Here is a 15,129-nt window from a genome sequence, read left to right on the forward strand (position 1 = left end):
GGTGCAGCAGTATAAACCCCTGGAAATGTAGTGAGTTTTGATCAGAGAAGTGCAGAAAAGATAGGTAGGGGAGGCAATGCCTCACCTGCCATATACTTTTTACTTCAGGGTTTTGCCTATAAAAATGATTAGAATAATACAAAGAAGAAATTTCTAACATGTTCTTTGTATTTTTCATATACTTTATACAGTCAAAACTCTGGCGCAGATGTCAGTATGACAGGATAGGCTCTGCCTCACCCCACCGCATGTCACTGATTAATATATATATATATATATATATTATTATTATTATTACATTTTATTTATAAGGCGCCACATGTGTTTCGCAGCGCCGTACAAAGGACAGTACAGGGAGACAAAACATAGCATTACAGTAAATAAATAACAGAAATAGAGTACAGGTAACAGAGCACCACACGTTCTCAAGACATAATACAGCTAAGATGTAAGTATTGATGGAGTGATCATCGTACTACTAGAGGCTGGTGGCCATAGATGGAGATGAGCCTTTACTAGCAGGATAGAGATGGTCGTTGAGTAGGGGAGAGCTGCAAGTGAAATGTGTCGAGACGAGGGCTTAGATAACAAGAGGAAAGAGGGCCCTGCTCTGAAGAGCTAACAATCTAGTGGGGAGGGGCGACAGACAGATGACAAGAGGTGCAGGCAAGTGGGAGGTAGCCTGATGGCAGTATGCAAGCAAAGCTGAAATGTTCACGGCATGAGGCAGGGGGGTGGAGGCGTGGCTTCAGCACTGGGTTATGCATCGGGAGGGTATGCTTTGATGAATAGGTGGGTTTTTAGTGCCAGTTTGAAGCTTTGCAAGGTCGGGGAGAGTCTAATGGAGCGGGGGAGTGCGTTCCACTGAAGGGGTGCAGCACGGGCAAAATCCTGAACTCGTGCATGGGAAGCAGTGACCAGGGCGGTGGAGAGGTGACGGTCATTAGTTGACCGTAGGGGGCGGGAGGGAGTATGAAGGGAAAGGAGGTTGGAGATGTAGGGAGCAGTGGAATTAGAGATGGCCTTGTATGTGAGGGTGAGGAGTTTGAAGAGGATTCTGTAGGGGAATGGGAGCCAGTGTAGATTTTGTCGAAGGGGAGTGGCAGATGTGGTGCGGCGGGAGAGGAAGATAAGCCTAGCTGCGGAGTTCAGGACAGATTGGAGGGGAGCAAGATGGGAGCAAGTGAGGCCAGTGAGGAGGACATTGCAGTAGTCAAGTCGTGAGATGACCAGTGAGTGGATGATGAGTTTAGTTGCACTCTGGGAGAGATATGGCCTGATACGAGCAATGTTGCGTATCTGGAAACGACAGGATTGTGCCAGAGCTTGGATGTGGGGTGCAAAGGAGAAGGAGGAGTCAAGAGTGACGCCCAAGCAGCGGAATTGGGGAACGGGGGAGATGGTGGTGTTGTCAACAATGATGGAGATATTGGTCAGGGGTGTTGCTCTGGATGGGGGGGGGAGATGATGAGTTCAGTTTTGTCCATGTTGAGCTTTAGAGAGCGTTCAGACATCCAGGAGGAGATTGCGGATGGGCAGCTGGAAACCTGAGAGAGGACAGAGGGGGACAGATCAGGAGATGAGAGGTAGAGTTGTGTGTCATCAGCATAGAGGTGGTATTGAAGGCCAAATGAGTTAATGAGCGCACCCAAGGAAGAGGTATAGAGGGAGAACAGAAAGGGTCCAAGGACAGAACCCTGAGGGACACCAACAGGAAGGATGGAAGGGTGTGAGGTGGTGCTGGAGGCAGACACAGAGAAGGAGCGGTTAGTGAGGTAAGAAGAAAACCAGTCAAGGACAGTGCTAGAGAGGCCAGCATTTTGGAGTGTGCGGAGGAGGAGAGGATGATCTACGGTGTCAAAGGCAGCAGAGAGGTCCAGAAGGATGAGCAGAGAGAAGTGGTCCTTGGATTTGGCCGAAAGCAGGTCATTGGTGACTTTCACCAGGGCAGTTTCAGTTGAGTGGAGTGGGCGAAAGCCAGATTGTAGTGGATCGAGGATGGAGTTGTCAGAGAGGTAGCTTGTGAGACGGCTGTAGACTAGTCGTTCAAGTAATTTGGAGGCGAAAGGGAGAAGAGAGATGGGGCGGTAGTTAGTGGGTGATGAGGGGTCGAGGTTGGGTTTTTTGAGAATAGGAGAGACCAGAGCATGTTTGAATGGTGAGGGGAAGATGCCGGTGGAGAGGGACAGGTTAAAGAGGTGAGCAAGGTGGGAGCAGGCAGTGGGGGAGAGGGAGCGGGGAAGACGGGAGGGAAGGGGGTCCAGGGGGCAGGTGGATGGGGGGGGGAGGATAAGATGAGGGAGTGGACTTCCTTTTCTGAAGTGGGACAGAAGGAGGACAGGTTGGGATAGATAGAGGGGAGGGATAAAAGGGGCAGGGAGGTAGCAGAGGGGTGTAGGCGGGAGATGTCGTGTTGGATGTCCTCAATTTTGGAGATGAAGAAGGAGGCAAAGTCAGTGGCAGTGAGGGAGGATGGGAGGGGAGGAGGAGGGGGGCGAAGGAGAGTGTTGAAAGTTTCAAAGAGACGGCGTGGACAGGAGGACTGAGAAGAGATGAGTGCTTGGAAAAAGGATTGCTTGGCGAGGGAAAGAGCAGAGCTGTAGGAGGAGAGAATAAACTTGAAATGGAGGAAGTCCGGCAGACAGTGAGATTTCCTCCAGGAGCGTTCAGCGGAGCGTGTGAGTATTTTTGTAAGAAACGTGTTAGTTTGGTGTGCCAGGGTTGGGGTTTGGAGCGGCGGAGGGGGACAGAGGAGAGGGGGGCCACAGAGTCGAGAGCAGCGGTTAGGGAAGAGTTATAGAAGGAGGCTGCCTGGTTGGGACAAGTTATAGTGGAAAGAGGAGATAGGAAAGTTTCGAGGGAGGACATGAAAGTGGGGTTGAGAGACCCGAGATTGCGTCTGGTGGTGGTGGGTCTGGGCGTGGAGAGGAGGAAGGAGGATGAGAGGGTGAAAGATAGCAGATGGTGGTCAGAGAGAGGGAAGGAAGAGTTTGAGAAATCAGAGAGATCACATCGGTGGGTGAAGACAAGGTCGAGGGAGTGGCCGAGATTGTGAGTAGGGGTGGAGGTCCATTGAGAAAGTCCAAAGGAGGTGGAAAGGGCGAGAAGATTAGTGGAAGCGGCATTAGTGATGTCAATAGGGATGTTAAAGTCACAGAGGATGACAGAGGGGAGGTCGGAGGAGAGAAAGTGGGGAAGCCAGGCAGCAAAGTTGTCAAGGAAAGGTGAACAGTGGCCAGGGGGCGGTAGATCACTGCCACAAGGAGGTGAATGGGGTAGAAGAGGCGGATAGTGTGGACCTCGAAGGTGGAGAAGGTGAGGGAGGGCTCAGGTGGGATGACACGAATGGTGCAGTTAGGGGAGAGAAGGATGCCCACGCCTCCACCCTGGCGACCATCAGGTCTGACCGTGTGGGTGAAGGAGAGGCCTCCGTAGGAGAGGGCAGCAGGGGAGGTGGTGTCAGAGGAGGAGAGCCAGGTTTCAGTGATGGCGAGAAGGTAAAAAGAGTGGGAGATGAAGAGGTCGTGGATAGTTGGCAGCTTATTGCAGATAGATCTAGCATTCCAGAGTGCACAGGAGAAAGGAAGGGAGGGGACAGGGGAGATAGGGATAAGGTTGGCTGGGTTCTGAGTGTTTGTGGGTGATTTTGAATTTGGGGGGTGAGACCTCGCAGTGAGGATTGGTATGTGACATGATCGAGGAGCCATAATTTGGTACAGTAGTGTTCAGAGGAATAGAATGGTGTGGGTGTAATATAGAATGAACAAGGAGAATGTGGGGTGTAATGTAAGCAAAAGACAGTGCAAACAGAATTTTAAGAAATAATGTTAGGAGCGGAAAGGCTGAGATGGATACACAGTGGTTGTAGATTGTGTAAATGAGAGTGTGAGCAATGTGTGAAAGCAGTAGGGCTGCTACTTAATCAGACAGGTAGTTCAGTGTCCAGGCTGTGCAGGCTGCAGTCGTTGCTGGTAGTGGTATAGGTAACTCACTGTAGTCTGTTGTTTGCAGTTTTTTTGTGGAGGTGGGGGAGATAGTCTGCTGTCCCTCTGTTTCTCTCCTGTTTATCTCCGTATATCTCCAAAGAATATATCATACTTTGACTAACATACTTCGCAACTAAGATGCTTGCAGCCTAAGATGCTTGCAGCCTTGATCTATACTAGTTAAATAACCATGCAGACATGGATATAGGGTTAATTGATAGCAACATCCACCCTCTGAAAACTCCACCCACAACAAAAGGTTGCCTCAAGGTGTGAACAAACCACTATACCCCCACTAATACACAGTGAGAACAGACTATAGTCTGGCCTAGAAATCACTAATTAAAGATACAATTGTCAATACCTAGCACAGTTCAAAAAGTATGTAATGGATGGATGTAAAAGTTGCAGCAGTGAGAGATTGTCAATACCTGAGGAAGACAAAGAGAGGGTAGAGGTCACATCAGCTGAGGCATCTCCGTATATCTCCAAAGATTATATCATACTTTGACTAACATACTTCGCAACTAAGATGCTTGCAGCCTAAGATGCTTGCAGCCTTGATCTATACATATCAAGATCTATTTTGCAGGAAAATCCGACTATATATTAATCACTAATCAGGGATCTTATCTTGACTCATGAAGTTGCAGTATACTTGTATTAGAATAATACAAAGAAGAAATTTCTAACATGTTCTTTGTATTTTTCATATACTTTATACAGTCAAAACTCTGGCGCAGATGTCAGTATGACAGGATAGGCTCTGACTCACCACACCGCACGTCACTGATTAATATATATATATATATATATATATATATACACACACACATATATAAATACATATATATATATATATATATCAAGTTCTTTTTTGCAGGAAAATCCGACTATATATTAATCACTAATCAGGGAGCTTATCTTGACTCATGAAGTTGCAGTATACTTGTCAATGCAGTAGATGGCACACCAAGACAAATACCACATATAATAGAGTCGCCTTGTCATGTTAGTTGCAACCTTTTAGTGTTACTGTAGGTTAAGTAGAAACTGCTTGGGGGTCTACAAGATAATATTTGTTTGATTAGAATGAACTTAGACTGGACTGGACTGTGAGAAAGATTTCCCCTGTGGTTTACATTAAAAAAAAACATAGAAAACCGTGGAGTGTTCTGTCGCAGGAACAAATGCTCAGGATTGCAGGTGTAGATCTCAGGACCAGCTGCTACTCCCATGGGCAGGTTTACAGTAGTAGCCTCAAGCATGCTTTTTTGTATTAATCCCGGAAAGAAAAACTGCAAATATTGTTTGCAAAGACATTTTGTGATCAATGTGTACAATATAAAATATATATCACAATATTAGACGACACTACTGTCTTTGTAGAATTAGTTCCGCTGATCAATAACAGAAATCCACGTGAGCGAAGCTGAGAGCAAATGCTAGATCATTAATAAAAGTTGTAAAATTCCGACCAGCCCCGTTCTAGCCACATAACACCCATACTCTACTCCCTTCACTGGCTGCCTGTAAGATGGCAAATCATCTTCAAGATTGGCTTACTGAGTTTCAAAGCACTACTTGACCAGGGCCCAAGGTACCTGAAGCAGCTTCTGATCCCATACTGCCCCACTCGATTACTGCGATCTGTAGATGAAGGACTTTTAGCAGTACCTAGAATCTCCCGTAATTCATCTGGGGGTCGAGCTTTTAGTCATGCGGCTCCGACTCTATGGAACTCACTTCTCCACAGTGCGAGATACCCCAACTATAGAATCCTTCAAAAGTAGACTCAAGACTTTCCTGTTTACTCAAGCATTTCCATAATTTAGTATCTACATGCGTCTATTTTATGAAAAGCTTTTCTGTACTTTATTATTTTCTGTACTACATTATGCTATGTATCTGTTACGTGCCTTGAGTCTTATTGGAGAAAGAGCGCTATATAAATAAAATTATAATAATAATTATTATTATTATTATTATTATTATTAATTCTGTGATACTTTATAACAACCGCCTATACTTTTGCTTATTGCCACTAGCAACGTCTTACACTGTCCTTATGGCCACTTGCTATCTTATTTTACAGGTTTTTGGGGTTGAGTTTGATTCCCATATTCTTTCAGGCACATAGAAGTCCACAACATGCCCTTTTTTATTGAATTGCGCAAACTGTTCCGTTTTGATTGGCAATAGTCTGAAGCAATATATGAAGATTATTAATGCAAAACAGTACAGAACTCACGGCTAATTTAATCTGCCCCCTAAAGTGGCATTTTCTTTTAGCCATTCTATATACCATGCCAGTATTTTACTTGTGATGTAAGGCATATTAATACCTACAGTAGCAAACAAAATCAATTACTACTCGTAACAACTCATTAGCTATAAAAGTTGTCTATGTTGAGGTATTTTTTCTCCTGTTGCTATCCTTGGGTTTACTTGTCTAAGGGGGCTACTAATAAAGCCATCTAAAGAGGAGGTGTTGCCCTCAGCAACCAATCTGACTAGCTCTCATTTTAGAGAATGTACAAGATCAGTTGTTATCAAATTTTCCTCAGGACCCCACACAGTTCACGCTTCCCATGTCACCCGCAGGTGCACTGTGTATCACCAACTGTCACATTTTAAAAATCTACAGGTGACCTGTAAAGCATTAATCATGTGGGGTCCTGAGTACAGAGTTTGAGAACCTGTGTACTAGATAAATAATAGCAGGAATTTAATTGGCTGTTATAGGGAATACACCTACACTTGTCCTCTAGGGTTTTTACAATAGAGCACTTGTTAGAGGCCTGGGATGATGATCATATCCGACACTTCACTGAAAGTTTTCTCCTTCACTCACCACTCAATTGTACAATTTATTTATTTATTTATTAACAGTTTCTTATATAGCGCAGTATATGTCATTGCGCTTTACAATTAGAACAACAGTAATAGAACAAAACTGGGTAAAAACAGACAGACATAGAGGTAGGAAGGCCCTGCTCGCAAGCTTACAATCTATAGGATTGTACTATCAGTTTGTCTACATTCCTGTAGTAACTGAGAGGTCTATGTTTTGGAGAGAGATAAAGTGGATGGACATAAAGGGGGATATTCGATTGTTTGAAAAGTCAGTTGGGTGTCTGTTTTTTCCTATCCAGTAGACAGGAAAAAACAGACACCCAACTGACTTTTCAGACAATTGTATTCCACCCAAAGTATCAGCCAATCAGTTTCTAACTGCCATGTTACAGGTTGGGTTTTAAATGACAAGGAGCTGGTTGGCTGGTACTTTATGTCCATCCACTTTATCTCTTTCCAAGGCTTAGTATATAGATCCCTGAGTTATTAACATGGGTCTCAGTGCATTTTTGGTCTCCGGGAAAATGGCTGCAATTTGTATAACTCATTCAGCAATAGAAACACACTAAGTTGAAAATTGATTAACGTGACACTGATGTGCTTATGAATTTATTTAGAAACTGCCCCAGAATGAACAAACCTGGAGACTTACTTACAGTACAGTACATGCCTTAGTCAGGTACTTTAATGGTAAAACCATATTCCTTATATTGGATGCTATTCTAAAGACTCCATTCTATGTTTGGTAGTCTGTGTCAGTATGTATGTCTGTATCCCATATTTGTTTATGACATGGGAATGGTTGGGGATAAAGAGGATTATAAGAGCCCTACACATGTGTTCTCGTACATTGTTTCTGCAGTTATGCCAAACAGCCCTTCTTAGTACGCCAGGCACCATGAGACTTTGCTAGCACTTTTGCCTTTTTTTTTTTGCCTCGTTTTACCGGAACTGCATCTTAGTCGCAACGCGATGTAACGCGATGTAACTAGAATACACCAAGAAACTGTGTGCATATATCGGTGTGCGTCTGAGTCTCTGAATCTGTACTACAGTGCTCCGATGCAGCGTCTGCTGTTATTTCCCACACCATGTTCCGTTGTACTGCGTATACAGACTCAGTCACACACAGATATGCAAGTGTTACACAGTCTCCTGGTGCGTACTAGTTGCATTGCGTTGTGACTAAGATGCATTTTCGGGAATAAAGACATGAAAAAAAGTTGGACTGGACCTGTCGGCTCATTCCCGCCAGGCATCTTGCATCACGTGGCGTTTTGAAACTAGATGTACTAGATAAATAATTGCTGTAATTTAATTGGTTGTATAAGAGACACATCTGAATATGTTTTCTTTGTGCTGGGCTCCACAATTTCTGAAGAGCAGCCCTGGAAGTTTCAGTAGCAGTTTTAGGTGCAGGCAGGCCCCAGTCTCACCCCACCAACACCATCAGCCCATCGCTGCCTGCACCACGATGACTGGTCGATCTCAAACCCCTCCTCCCCCCCCCCCCCACCCATTGCCTCCAACTTCTCCCCCTCCGCGACTCACTTCTGCCCAGCTTCATGTTGGGCGGAAGTAAGGTAAGAGCATAGATCTGGTGGACCTGCTCAACAAGGGGAGCCGGCGCTGGATGGTGAGTGACACACACACACACACACACACACACACATTTAAATACACCCCCCCCCCTTTTCTTTCTCTTTGCTCTACCTGGTGCAATGTGTATAATGGGCTACCTGGCGCAGTGTGTATAAGGGGCTACCTGGCGCACTGTGTATAAGGGATGACCTGGCGCACTGTGTATAAGGGATGACCTGGCACAATGTGTATAAGGCGCTATCTGGCGCAATGTTTATAACACGCTACCTGGTGCAGTGTGTATAAATGGCTCTACCTGGCATAACGTATAAAAGAAGGTCTACCTGGTGTAATATGTGTAATGGGCTCTGCCTGGCGCAACGTGGGAAAGGGGCTCTACCTGTCATAACGTGTATAAAAGGGGCTCTGCCTGGTGCAACGTGTGTAAGGGGCTCTATCTGGCATAACGTGTATAAAAGGCGCTCTTCTGCTGGTGTAACGTGTGTAAAAGGGGCTCTACCTGGTGTAACGTGTATAAAAGGGACTCTACATTGTGTAACATGTATAAAAGGGTCTCTACCTGGCGTTACGTGGATGAAAGGGGCTCTACCTTGCGTAATGTGTATAAGGGCCTTTTCCTGGTGCAATATGTATAAAGGGCTCTACTTGGCTTGTATAAGGGGTACTACTGTACTGTGTAATGTGATTGACGGACACTACTGTGTGGTGTAATGTAAATTTGTACTATTCTTTGGCCCTATATTTTTGGCACGTGTCTTCGGCAGGCACTGTCTCAGTTTTGAATGAGGATGGGTGCGCCAAATGAATCATTTGCCCTAGGCACCACAAAGGTCTAGAACCGGCCCTGAGAGTAACACATTAATGTAGGAGTACAGCTTCCAGTGTAAAAGATTCTAAAATCAATGACATTATGTCCATATTATAAAAATATATATATATTGAATGAGAAGAGGGATAATTACTGAAGAAAATATATTTTGGGATCTCCCCTCCAGAATATCCCATAGGGAAAGTACAAGTGGCAAGTGAAGGGAGTGTGGTGATGCAATTTGCTTAATCATGGTTTCGTTCCCGCAATATTATAGAATTGCAGCATAAGCCATGAGGTGGGTCAGGGCCATTATGGCACAGTTCACTGTATCTGAGAGAGTCTCATTTCCGAACATTCTGGGAGAGGATGTATATATGTATGTATGTATGTATGTATGTCTGTGTTTCCATGTATGTAGCTGTAACTCCAGCAAAATGTGTCTCATTGCGCTACTATAAATGGCTCTTCCTAGTGCGCTAATAGGCACGATATGCAGTTGTATATGTGCGCTAAGCGGTATGATATGCAGTTATACAGTATATGTTGGATGGTTGATTACATACTATTACAATCGCTCTGCAATCTTCTCAAATAGTATTATTATTTACAATATTTTTCATACTATAGCATTTGTAGAAAATAGCTTAATCCTCACCCCAACAGTGATCATTTGTAAGGCTGCACAACTGTTTGTTAAAGATATAGAAAAAATAAGTTTATTCTGCAAATACTTGGCCAGCTGGCCGTCAGATTTGTTAACAAAAGTGCAGTTTCTTCATGCTTGGCGTTCCCTCCTACTCTGAGTATGCAAATGGCATGCTAATCTTCATAAACTACATTTACTGACACAATGGATCACAGACCTTGAGTATCCCAGCCTAAAATTACGAGTGAAGAAGAGACTATATCTTAACTCAATGGGGGAAATTCAAATGTTTGAAAAGTCGGTTGGGTGTCTGTTTTTTCCTGTCTATTAGATAGGGAAAAAAAGACACCCAACTGACTTTTCAAACAATTGAATACCCCTCTATCTGTTTCAGGAGTATTTGAAAATAAATGTCTGATTGTGCCTTTACAGTGGATTTGTTGTGGGCGCACGGTGCACCTCGATTCATGAAATTGTGCCTAAGGTTTATCGGTTAACAGGACAGGATATGGAAGAATAGAATTGTGGGATGGGAGCAGTTGTAAGGTGTGAAAGCATTTCCAGTAATGTAACACCAATACACCTCATCTTGTGGTGCAGTACAGACGCATGTTTACACTTTGCAGACTAATGCAGTGAGATAAAGAGGTGGAGATTAGGTGTTGCTTGCTCTTTTGGAGGATGTACAACCTTTCCATTTCCCAAAAGTATCAGAGCAGGTAGTCTTCAGGCCTCCTCCAATACCTTTAATTACCCGCATTTCTCCCCCATATTGCACATTTCCAAGAACATTCCAAGCTATGTAATGAAGAACCTTACACACACGAATAGCTTAATATATTAAAGTCAGTCTCCATGTCCCCTCACTATGATTCATTTATGTCATCAATGACGTTAAACCAAGCAATATTTTAGGAGGAAGGTTTAAGATAATATTGGTGGTGGTTCTACAGGTGTATCTGATTTTCCCACCTACATAAGGTTTCTGTTTTGCAATGGCATCTCCCGAGAAATGGTTTTGCCAGAGATGAGATTTTGTTTTCCTATTTATTATAAACAGAGTTGGCTGTATTAAATCATGGTTTAAACCAAATGAAATGTTTTAACAAAAAATGGTTTAAACAAAAAAAATGTTTTTTATTATGCTATGACTACAGGCACGGCGCCATGACAACTTAAATAAGCCCATTATAAACATTATAAACCAAGCAGTATTTTAGGAGGAAGGTTTAAGATAATATTAATGGTAGTTCTACAGGTGTAGAAAGGAAAAAATAGTGTATTGCGCTAGATGTATTCATTAATAAATAAATATCAGGTGTCTGCTTTGACTTCACACAAACAGTAAGGGAACTTGCTTTTATAGAATTTAATAAAGTTAAAATAAATTTATTATATACATACACAAACATACATTTAATGCTATATTCTGAGATCAAATATTTCCACCTCCTTGACAGAGAACACACTGACCGCAATAATAAACTGAGCTGAAATAGCAACACTGTATCATAAAGTCTTTAAACAGACCTGCCAGGGCTGTTAATAAAGTGCTACAATAGTGCAACAATAGCCAGTGTCTAGAATGAAGTAGTAACAAGGTTTCTCCTTTACCTACTGCCCCCAGTGCAGAGGATTCAGCTGTGATAATAATTACCCGAACCTGTGGGAAATGTCCGTTGTTACAGCAAAGTTCACGGAGAGCGTCCTTGTGATATGCACAACATTAAGCGCTGCCGCTGATATGTGTGATGCGGGTCTCCTCGCTGTGCTGGCGGGCAGGTGCGGCACTCAGCTACCGCTCAGATAAGGACTGCTGGCTGGAGTGCTCCAGCTGGTACACTCGGTCAGGTAGTGTCGGCTGGTGTTACCGTCAATGGGTGGAGCTTAGGAGAGATGATGTCAACGCGTTTCGTCCCGTTTACAATCGGGACTTCCTCAAGACCATAGGGCTTAATCTCCATGAGCCCTTTTATCTCTCCTTACGGACCGCCTTTGATTAGAATTAGAACCACCAGTGTGCTATAGTCTAATTAGACTTAATATACCTCCTCATACTGATATAAATTTATAAAGTATTATCGCGGTATTATAATAATATTACAATAGTATTATAATAACATACACAGCAAGTTCCATAATTATATCTGTGTGAAAGGCTGATAACCATAAAAATATATACACTTAAAAAATAAAATTAGATAATTAGGAGTTAAAATAAATATAAAGTACTAATAAATAGACAGAGTAAAGCAAAAGCTGGACACTCTCCTCCAATTAATTACATGACAAACAATTAGTGTCCATATGATAATAATAATCTTGATAGCATTAAAACCTCAGAAGTACAAAGAGTGACAGCCTTATTAATTCCACAGGATCAATAAAAGTTAATTTGACCTATAATCACATATCTAATGATCCCTTATACCCAATAGTACTAACTAATCTAAGCAGGGTTAATCAATAGCCTCATTCCGCCCTCTAGGGCTCAAAGTATCCAACTTAAAGATCAAAGCAGATTCCCCCATACAGAGCTGTCGAAATCTATTCCCTCCCCTTCTAGTATTACAGAATTGTTCAACCACTGTCAGAGTCAATCCTTTAGGGTCCCCATTGTGAAATTTAACAAAATGTCTTGATACAGTGTGTTTCATGGATTTATTAATAATATTACGTCTATGTTCCCTAAAGCGACTTTTGATTGACCTAATCGTCCTGCCAACATACTGTAGTTGACAAGGGCATTGTAGGACATAAACGGAATAGTTGGAATCACAGTTTAGATATTGTTTAATGGAAAAAGTCCCTCCACCACTAGTTGAAACAATATTTGCCACACCATTGCTCATATGACCGCAGGTGAGGCAAATAGATTTATTACACCTGTAACTGCCTAAAGGTCTCTTAGGGAGCCAGGAAGTTTGTTGATTAACTGTAGCTTTAACAGATCTAAGGTTACTGGGTGCTAATATATTCCTCAAATTAGTATTTTTCTTATAAATAATCCTAGGTCTACCCCCAATGCAATTATTCAGTATCTGATCCTGTTTCAAAATTCCGAAGTTTATATTCAACATCTTCCTAATTTCACCTGATTTAGAGTTATATTTAGATATAAATGACATCTCATCTGAAGGAAAAGATTCACCTTTTGGGGTCAAAAGGTCCGAATCCACGCATAGTTCAGAAAGATCGTCCTTTCTAGACGATACCATAAGAAGATCTGGCTTATTAAATGACGTAACAGACAATAAAGCCTCATCTAACAGTTTCTGGGGGTACCCTCTTGTAACAAAATTATTAATCATAATTGTAGATTGCTCAACAAAATCCTCATCTTGTGTACAGTTGCGTCTTATACGCATTAGTTGATATTTCGGTATATTGTTAATCCAAGGTTTAAAATGGGCACTTTCATAATGTAAGTAATTGCTCGTCCCAACCGGTTTAGTGTAATTATTAGACACAATTACATTATCTTGGATAGAGAAGGTCACATCGAGAAAATTAATACTATCTACATCAAATGAATGTGTGAAGGTGAGATTATATGTGTTCTTATTGATATAGTTAACAAAATCCTGTGCAAGTGAGGACCCACTATCCCAAATTATAAATAAGTCATCAATAAAACGGCCATAGAGGACCAGGTTATCTCTATATGGGCCGTTCTAAATAAACTCCTCCTCAAAACGGCCCATATAGAGATTTGCGAAACTTGGCGCGAACCTGGTCCTCATGGCCGTGCCAAGTGCCTGTAAATAATAAGTGTCCCCAAACAAAAAATAATTGTGAGTGAGTATAAACATGATAGATTGAATAATAAAATCACGTCCTTCAACAGACAAATTGGGATCTTTTTCCAAGTAATAATTAACCTCATTAGTACCCGCTTTATGTGGGATATTGGTATAAAGAGCTTGGACATCAAGGGTGAGAAAACCCCACCCATTTGTCCAGCTCCTTCCTACAAGTTTATGTAAAATATGTTTCGTATCCTTAATATAGGACTGTAAGTGAGAGACGTGATTCTGTAAGTGTACATCCACAAAATGTGACAAATTAGACGTGAGGGAACCAACACCTGAAATTATAGGACGCCCAGGAGGTGAAATAAGTGTTTTGTGAATTTTGGGAAGGTGATAAAAAACAGGAGTGACAGGATGTGTACACAACAAAAAATAGTATTCATCTTCCGATATGGCCCTCTCACTCCTTGCTAGGTCCAACATATTACCATATTCTTTTAAGTAAGAGACAGTAGGGTTACTCAACAGAGGTGTGTAATATTGCACATCTTGTAACTGTCTATTTGCTTCCAAAATATAATCATCTCTGTTCTGAACAATGATCCCCCCCCTCTTGTCAGGTGGCCTAATGACAAGGGAGAGGGAATCCCTCAGCTCTTTCAGAGCTGATCTTTCCTGTTTGGTCGGATTCTGATTATATTGACAATAATGGAGACCTTGTTTTTTAGCGGTTCTATTACATACAGCTTTCAATTCACTCAAAGTCTTATTGTAAAAGATTGTGATAGCTGAACTTTTGTGTTCTAAAGGGAAAAATTTAGATTTTTTCTTAAATCTAGAATGATTTTTTTTCCCCCAACCCTGATCGGTGACTATTGCCGAGTATTGCCAGCGTTAGCCATTACTGGAGTGCTCCAGTAACACCCTTCCTGTGAAAATCATAAAGAAACCTATTTAAGAAAATTACCTGGTAATCCTCTCAGGATAGTGATAGGGGTAATTGGTAAAGTATTTTTTTTTTTATTTAATCACAGTCAGTCTACTTTAGCAAATGTAAAAATATTTTTACTATTTGCAACAATTTTTTTTTTTTTTCATTTCTTTTTCGTTTTGACACTATTTTTTCCTTGGCCACGACACTAGAACTGGAAGCCCAAGTGTGCACGGGAGGCCCCATGTCTAGCTGTCAAAGCAGTTATTTTTTGTTACCACTATCAGGCGGTATCGCTAGGGAGCGGAACATTGCTCAGCTCACCGCATAGGGGGGTATCCAATTAGCCATGGTTACGCCGGGGAGGGGGGTATCCTATTAGCCCCAATAAGCTGCGGCTTATCAGTGCTTTTGTTTCACATGCCTCAGGCAAGCGAAACCAAATCCTTGGAACCAGGATGAAAACGGGGCCCTTTCTACCGAAAACACACAGGCTTTACTGAACCTGTTTGTTTTCGAGAGAGAATATTTTTTTTTTTCCAGGT

At 42.3% G+C, this 15,129-nt stretch overlaps 1 protein-coding gene across 9 annotated transcripts in view; it reads left to right on the forward strand.

Annotated features, from left to right (window-relative positions):
* The window catches only part of PAK3 (p21 (RAC1) activated kinase 3), a 385,994-nt gene that overhangs the window by 280,649 nt on the left and 90,216 nt on the right, over positions 1 to 15,129 (forward strand). The gene's annotated exons all lie outside the window — the stretch shown is intronic.

Source organism: Pseudophryne corroboree, chromosome 8 (assembly GCF_028390025.1).
Source record: "Pseudophryne corroboree isolate aPseCor3 chromosome 8, aPseCor3.hap2, whole genome shotgun sequence".
Lineage (NCBI taxonomy): Eukaryota > Metazoa > Chordata > Amphibia > Anura > Myobatrachidae > Pseudophryne > Pseudophryne corroboree.